This window comes from Carassius carassius, chromosome 39, assembly GCF_963082965.1.
Source record: "Carassius carassius chromosome 39, fCarCar2.1, whole genome shotgun sequence".
In the NCBI taxonomy this organism is placed as follows: Eukaryota; Metazoa; Chordata; class Actinopteri; order Cypriniformes; family Cyprinidae; genus Carassius; species Carassius carassius.
This window is the reverse complement of record NC_081793.1, coordinates 4,131,943-4,140,884: the sequence shown is the minus strand read 5'-3', so window position 1 is coordinate 4,140,884 and position 8,942 is coordinate 4,131,943.

Sequence of the window (8,942 nt, the reverse complement as noted above, 5' to 3'; positions counted from 1 at the left end):
GTATTTACATGCCCACCACTTTACTAGGTGCAAACCAGGATGTTGTGCAGAGAACGGTTGCTAATTCAAACAAACATCAGACATGGACACAATGACATTTTCTCACAGACCTTGTGTGTTGATGTGGGTCCCTTATAAACAATAACCCAGATGCACTGATATACACACTCGACTCGTACACTATGTAATTAACAACAAATTCTCTTGCCAGCAATATAACAGTCATCACAAGCAGTTATTTACCATTTTTAACAGTCACTGACTTAAATTTGTCAGGCAAGCTCTTAGCTGTGCTTTGTGTTTGCCTGTTAGAGCTGATCACACGGCTACACGCAGAAACCAAACCTGCAAGCTTGTTATCATGGTTATGTCCTAACATTTTTCCTTTCACCAGTTTGGAATTTCAATAGCGTACATAATGAATGAAGTAAAATATTTTTTTAGTCCAATCTTGTGGCTACACTGTTCACAACACCCTACAGTGCTCTGCTTTGCATGGTCAAAGTTGCTTACTTTGTCTTCCAGCCAATATCTAGCTTCTTTGGTGAACCACAGAGGTGCAAAAGCCAAGAGCATAATGGGTAGACTGGGAGCGTTGTACAACAGGACAGATGTCCACGAGGAAAATGGCAGTCAATTCATAATGTGGCATTGTGTCAGTGATGTCAGAATAGATTAGGACTTGACGTGTCCCTCATGTCTATTTGACCTCCTCTGTAATTATCAGATCTAGTGTGTTTAAAGTGCTCCTACAGTTACTACCACAGAGCAGTAATTAAAATGGATGTCACTGATTTAAACTTTAGGACAGGGCTATTCAATTAGTTTCATTTGAGGGACGGATTATCGAATTTAAAATTTCATCCCGATCTCTTTCTGAGGGGCCTATAAAATTAGAAATTTAATTTAAATGGATATTCAGCAGTAAAATCAACTAATATTACCAACACAAACATCTATAAAAGGGTAACATTAGTGCTGTCTGTCAGTCGTTTAAAATAATAATAATAATAATAATAATTGCACATGTTTCTGTAATTAAACGTGATTAATAGCATATTAATATATTGTCATAATTTCACAATGAACCTCCAAATTAATGAAGAAACAACATAAATTTGCTATATTTTAAATATGTTTAATGGCATCTCTTTAAATTATTATTAACAAAGGCCAGTATTTTTGATACCAATTCTGCAACTGATGTCTTATTATTTTAGCCTTTAATTTATAGCCATTCAACAAATTGAAAGCCATTTTTTTACATTTAACATAAATTCTAAATATAAAAATAAACTATACATTTAAGTGAACTTGAAACAATCTTCACATAAACTATAAATTGTAGTCTCTAGGAATAAACTACATAGATTAATCTTTATTCAAGCAACAAAAACGTGATATGTTTATATGTCAACTTATATATCAATTTATATATGTTGATTAAACAATCGTGGGATTGTCACATTATGGAATATTTGAGTAAAACCAGTGCTAAACTGTATATTTGAACATTAAGCTACTCTTACATCTATTGCATTCTGTCTGCCTACAGTTTAGCATACTTAAAAATAGGATTGTTTATATATACTTTAAAATAATATAGTTAAGTGTAAACTGAATGTAATGTTTTCGGACATGGATTGCATATTTGCAATAGATGATAATGTATTATAGTTTAAGTTTATATTAAATGCAATTAGTGGAACTTTTGAGTTCTTTTGACCCACATAAGTAGTTTACATTTGCTTTAGTATGTTAGTCAGCACATCAAAATGAAAAGATTATTCAAAGATAATTATTTTAAATGCTTAATTAGAAATTATTACAAAGTGCACTTTTTTAAGTGGATTTAAGTGTTCAGGAACAATTATGAAACTGTACTCTCTTTAATTACACTTAAGTGGCCTTTTATTTCATTAATATTATATTATCTGCAAGAACAGTAAAAAAATAAATAATTATAATTATATATATATGTATATATATACATACAGTGCAGACCAAAAGTTTGGACACACCTTCTCATTCAAAGAGTTTTCTTTATTTTCATGACTATGAAAATTGTAGATTCACACTGAAGGCATCAAAACTATGAATTAACGCATGTGGAATTATATATGGAATTATATACATAACAAAAAAGTGTGAAACTACTGAAAATATGTCATATTGTAGGTTCTTCAAAGTAGCCACCTTTTGCTTTGATTACTGCTTTGCACACTCTTGGCATTCTCTTGATGAGCTTCAAGAGGTAGTCACCTGAAATGGTCTTCCAACAGTCTCGAAGGAGTTCCCCGAGAGATGCTTAGCACTTGTTGGCAATTTTGCCTTCTGTCTGCGGTCCAGCTCACCCCTAAACCATCTCGATTGGGTTCAGGTCCGGTGACTGTGGAGGCCAGGTCATCTGGCGCAGCACCCCATCACTCTCCTTCTTGCTCAAATAGCCCTTGATGCCTTAAGTGTGACTCTACAATTTTCATAGTCATGAAAATAAAGAAAACTCTTTGAATGAGAAGGTGTGTCCAAACTTTTGGTCTGTACTGTATATACTGTATATATATATATTAGCAGTTACTGTAGCTATAGCCGCACTAAGTAATGCTAAATTGTGACTGACAACAGTTAGCTATACTGACTTCCATATTAATAATAACTAGTGTCAACATAATATGGTTGTAGTGTCTGTCATGCTGCTAGGTGGATTTTTCTTTGGACTATTTAGCCTATTATAATGAGCCTGGATGTATGTCACAGATTAATATTTGATTTATATGCTGTCCTTTTACTTATGTATGTCAATTGGACAATGAAGTTGCAGTTTTTTATGAATAAATACATCCTGATTAAATTTTTTTATTTTTGTAAATGTAGTGTTTATAATTTGCAACCCTGGTACAAAATATTATGACCTGTCGGATCGTATTTAAAACCTTAGTTTGTGTGCTTCATAAACATAAAATTTTAATATACAAAATAATAATATTATGAACATAAAACAAAAATAACAATACAACAGTGTTGAATAGTTGAGCTTGATGAATGCTCACAGCAATATTTGTAACATTTTGAAAAAGAAATCCTTCAGAAATCCTTCTAATATGCTGAACCGCAAAAACGGTTTTAACCCTGATAATAATACTATGTTTCTTGAGCAGCGAATCAGCATATAAGAATGATTTCTGAAGGCTCATGTGACACTTAAGACTGAAGTAATGATTCTGAAAATTCAGTTTTGACTCACAGGAATTAATTACATTTTAACATATTTTTTAATTCTTTTGAATTGTAATAATATTTTAGAATAAAACTATTTTTACTGTATTTTTAATCACATAAATGCAGCCTTGGTGAGCAGAAGAGACTTCTTTGAATAATATAAAAAAAGAGTAGTGTAGTGTAGAATGACATTATTGACCCATCTTCCCAACATTACATAGAAAGAGTCTAAATTATGGTCTTGTGCAGACTTTTATGTGTTTAAAACCAGCTACCGTTCATGCTGTGGTAATGGCTGGATAATAGATTATCTATGTAATGGTTCTGACTAATAAAAACAACCAGGACACCAAGTGTACTTTATTCTAGAAAACTATACCTGATAGCTAACTATTGCTCACAAGCATGCACAGATTCACAGAGATTGATGCCGTCGACTTCACAAGGCTTGTTTAATACATAGGGTAAGTTTCTTCCCCTCCTCCGCTGCCTGCTGTATTTGCAGGCGGCTTTAGCGCAGACACCCTGAGGCAGCGGTAGCGCCAGTGAGTCTTCCCACCTCTGTTTTTGTGGTGGGAGATGACATGTCGAAGCTTTGAAGAGCTGCAGAGGGAGGGAGGGAAGGACTGAACACATCACTCTGCAAGAGCACAGAAATGTCATGTGGCCGGCAGTCCGCCCAGATTCCCTCACTGTCTAAGTGGGCCAGAGAAATGTAGACAGGAAGTACAACTCTCTCTCTCACACATACACACACATACACACACAATTAAAAAACTCTTGAAACCTGCAGTCCCATATTTCCGTCAGTTGTGCTGTTTGTCAGCATGGCGGTGTGATGCTTCAGTCAGCTCAAAGCTGTGCCAGAACCCACACCTTACATTCAGAACTGCTGCAACACATCACAGCTCCTTTAAGAGAGAGAGAAAAAAGAAAAACTTGGAATGTTGAGTCTCTTTAAATACCCCAAACAAAAAAAGAGACGCAGCACAAACAGACCCAGACGATCCACCCACCCACAGCACCTACAACAAAATAAATGAAGACACCAGGACAAACACAAATTCTTCTATATTCTATATAAGTATAGCACAATGCTTTCTGTGTATGTGTGTGTGTGTGTGTGTGTGAGAGAGAGCGAGAGAGAGAGAGAGCGTGTCTGTTTTTTGCACTTGTAAAGTTTGGTGTTTTCTGGCGTTTTTCTGGTTATAAACTCCACAAATGCTCAAAAAAATGTTAAAAGTATATAAAGTACGGCCTGTGTACTTCAGAGCTGTGAAAAATAGGATCCTCCCTCAAATTTGGTCTCTCAAAAGTTTATATTTGTCAAGTACATACAAATGATATTAATCTAAAATATCAAATTATATAGTGCATTATAAAACAAATTGTAACCTCTTTCACTTGATAAACTGTTAATTAATAATAATTATTGAACACCATTACGTTGTTCTTTTTTATTACTGAATTATTGCAAGAAAACATGTAGGATAAAGTGCAAAGTGATTAAGCTAAGCTACCATGCTTATTGGGTATCTGTATGCTATGCTACAATGTAAGATATCTAAAACAGACATTAATGGACATTATAATGTACTTCAAACATCATAACATGGTTTTGTAGGAATTCTAATCAGGCATTAAAGCAAGTACCCAATAAAAGTTATTTGAGCCAGTAGGATTGCTTGGTGTCCTGATTAAAATTTTGGTGGAGAACTTGCTTTGTTGTTACAGTGATTTACTGGAATACTTAATTCTGATTGGTTAGTCTGTATTCTGCAGTCTAATATTTTTTAATAATTCCACTAATCTGACCTTTGTCTCATGCAAATGATTTTCAAATGAGCTGTTAGAATAGATTAACCAAGTAGTGCTGTTTTGAGACTGACATGACTACAAATCTAATAAAAAGCAGATGACTTGACTGTAACACGCACTTACAATAAACTGAACATTATCATCCAATGATGTGGACGGTAATGTAGTTATAGTTATAGTTATCAACTTTGGTGTGAACAACCCTTTATATTGACACCTAGTTGCATGGATGAGGTGTTATGCAACAGTTTTACTTATCAAAACCATTATATAATGTAATGCTCTGTTCAAATGGTTCTCAAACAGGTGTCCAGGTCCCACTAGAGGGCCTCAGCAAACCTACAGGGTTATGCAGAATAAATATTGCAAAATAAAATGTAATACATCACTGGTTTTATTTTATGGTAATGATGAGCTGATTTAAATCATCTCTTTAATATTTCTAATTCATTATTGAAGAAACATCTATGTTTGTTTGGTGAGTTGGATGTGGGTACACCTGTGCACTGAGACAGCAGACAGAGAAGTGCACCTCCCTCAGCCGTACCAAAAGCCCACCTCCGCTTGGATCTCCTGTCTGCAGAGCCGAACTTCATTTAGAGAGAGTGATTAGAGAGGAAGCCGTCTGCATCTCTCCTATAGAGATCAAACAGCGCCAAACCCACGTCTCCCATCATGCACTGCTGCAGTCTGGGTTACTAGAAGTTGTGCGCAGTTTGAACCGCACACACCAAGATAAATAAGCCACAGGACGTTTATACACAGAGCAGCAAAGACTCAGTGAGAAGACAATGCTAGCATGCATTTTCTGCATTTCACTTCTGCTGTAGTTTGTGTTCTACTTTAGCTTGACCGGTACAAGAAATTGCTTGTAATGTTCCTCATTTGTGAGTAGCTTGGGTTAAACAGATGAAACCGTACATATTATGCAAAGATAAGTTTAACCCGTAATATGCTAAACTTTTATCACATGACCTTGTCACTTTGCATTCATTTTTCATTAATGCAAAGTGAGTGGAGCTAAGAATTTATCCTGAAAAAATAAAAATAAAAAATCTATCCATCCATCCATATATAGCCTATATATGCATATATACACACACACACACACACACACACACACACACATGGTCATGTGGCAATTCAGTTCAAATTGTGTACATATTGCAATAATAAGTAAGAGTAATACGGTAGTTTATGATATTCAAGTTTTTATTTCAATTATATTTGTGGTTCTTTTCAAAATACACAGTTTCAATGATTTTTACATAAAATAATATCTTCATATCTTAAGATGTCTTATAACGTTCCCTTTTAGTTGGATTCAGACTTTTATCGGAATGTTTTCGTACTAATTACATCATATGAATCCATCACCTCTTTAAACATGTATGTTTTCTCATGAAATAAAGGTTGGCTATTCCAAACACTCAATGTCTGTGTTAACAAAGCACCAGAGAAAACCTACAGTATGGAAAAATGGCTGTGGAAATTGGCTGGTTTCTGATTTTCTTCAGATACCTGTTTGATTAGCTGTGGTTTAGTGCTGCTTTCATTTTGATTTGGCAGTGAGTGATTAAGGAACTCTATTGGACGACCTCCAAACTGTGTTGATTAGATTTTGATTGCCATCACCATCAAACATTTTGATAAGCTTCCAAGAGGAGGCCGACAGACTTGTGATCTCGGCTCAACATCGACCAGTTGCATTTGAATTTTGAGTGATGGCTCCATCAGTTTCTTATCCGACTGAATCACTCTTTGACTGGCCACAGAATCCCAGACTGGTCTGTCTGCACCTGCAATTACTGCAAGTCTGAAGGTTCTTTAATCAGGATCTGGAGTGACCTCATCTGTAAACTCCGTCATAAACAAGCCTAGTATTTAAACGGCTTCTTTTAAACAGTTTACTTTTCTTACAACATATTATTCTAAACCAGTTCATACAGATGTAAAACCATTAACTGCTATGAAATCTTTCTGAAACAGTTTGGCCGTGTTGAAACAAGTATGTATTTCACAAGCAACCAAATGGACACCTTTTAAAGAAATATATTGTAGACAGATACAGATCAGCATCTTTTATACCTGTTTATAATAAATTATTAGCTTTCTTCTAAGCTCTGATCAGTTTTTATCTGTTTTCTTATGTATTATAAATGTTTACCTTTTTATTCTTTCTTTCTTGTTATCTGTATGTTTGTTTTAAAATATTAGCATTCTTTTTCATTTTTCGACGTTGTTTGTTTCTTTCCTTCTTCATTCTAAGTTATCAGTATGTGTTATTTATTTATTAGAATTAGCATTCATTTATTTATGTTTATTTGTTTCAGCATTTATTTTTTTGTTTTTCTTACTTTATTTTTGTTTGTTTTTATTTTTATTTATTTAAGTTGTTTCAGCATTTGTTTGTTTTTATTATAAACTATTAGCTGTTCTTCTTTCATGCCACTAGACAATACTATTAACATCATGGTGGAGAGTTTAGCAGTGCAAACGCTCTGAACAAAAAAAGAAACACCACTGACAAATGCAAAATTATACTTTTAGATTTTCATTCTATACGCCAGATCCTTGAGTGCATATTTGACGTAGTATTGCTGACGTGTTCTGTTATGTCATTATAGTGAAAGGGCCGTAGTAAATAAACATATTACACACATCATTAGAATGAAAGACTGTCATTATACGACTGGAAGTCAGGTGGGGTGCAAAAATCTAACTTACCCACTTTGCCAGATCAGCAGTATGTAATTTCTTTAGATAATTATAGCACTCAGCAGCTGAATACTACATCAGTTCCACTGAACGTGGCTCTCAGGCAGCCTACTTTACATGTCGTCCAACGTGACGGTGTGCTGTGTTTGGTTTCGGTTTGGCTTGATCAGGTGAATTTGCCCATGAATGGAGCACCTGGACAAATGACTCAGCTTTAACGGCCACAGCAAACAAAGAAACCAAATGAGCAGAAACGACAGTTATAGATTCCTCAAGGGACGCCAGCTTTAACAACGTGTTGAAACCTTTAAGAAAATCACGAGCTGTCAGAAATGCTTATGAGCGCATGAAATGAACCCCTCGCAAGGGGGGGTTAAAAACCTCAGAAAACAAAATAACACCTCCACATTTCCCTCTTCCTGGTTTTTCTAGTTGCGTCTACATTTTCCAGGGCTGCCGGCCCAGCCGCTGAGAGAGCTGTTCATTGAAGCCACAGTGTATTTAGAAACGAGGTTGACGGAGAGCGCTTAGGCTCCGTGCAGCAAACACAGGCCTCTCAGTTCTGGGCTAAGGCTTGGCAACAGACCTGACCAGAGAGGCCAGGCATCCAACACTCCCCACAGCATGTGAAAGCAGGCCAAAGAATGAGCCATGTGTGTGTGTGTGTGTGTGTGTGTACATGTGTGTGAGGGAATCTACCTCGGGGCAAGAGCTTCATCTAAGGTGTGCCAAACAGCAGAACCTGTCTGTCCTTGATTTACGGTTGCATGCATTACTTGTCCGGCTGATCTGCATTTGGAAAGAGTGACTGCCATAACTGTTTAAGACTTTGACCTCTACACTTTTCTGTATAATAATCATAATTGTCCGAAAGTGCGATGTGACGTGAGCGTGAATGCATGCTTGGGATTTTTGTCCAGTTGTGAGGCGTTCCTGCCCATGTTTTGGTCTCATATTTGCTGTGTGTGTCAGGCTGTTGTGGTTTCTCAGTTTTTGTTGTTTCATCTTGATATGCAGGGGTCTGGTTGTTGTAAATCTGGAGGAGGGCCCAGATGTGTGCAGATTTGACACATCCGCACAGGAAGAGGAGAGGGGAGTGTGTTAAATTGGTTCCATACGTTTCGCTGACAGTGAGGTCATTACACTGTGTTACACGGGTGACAGTGTGTTTCTGTTTAGTGTCAGTA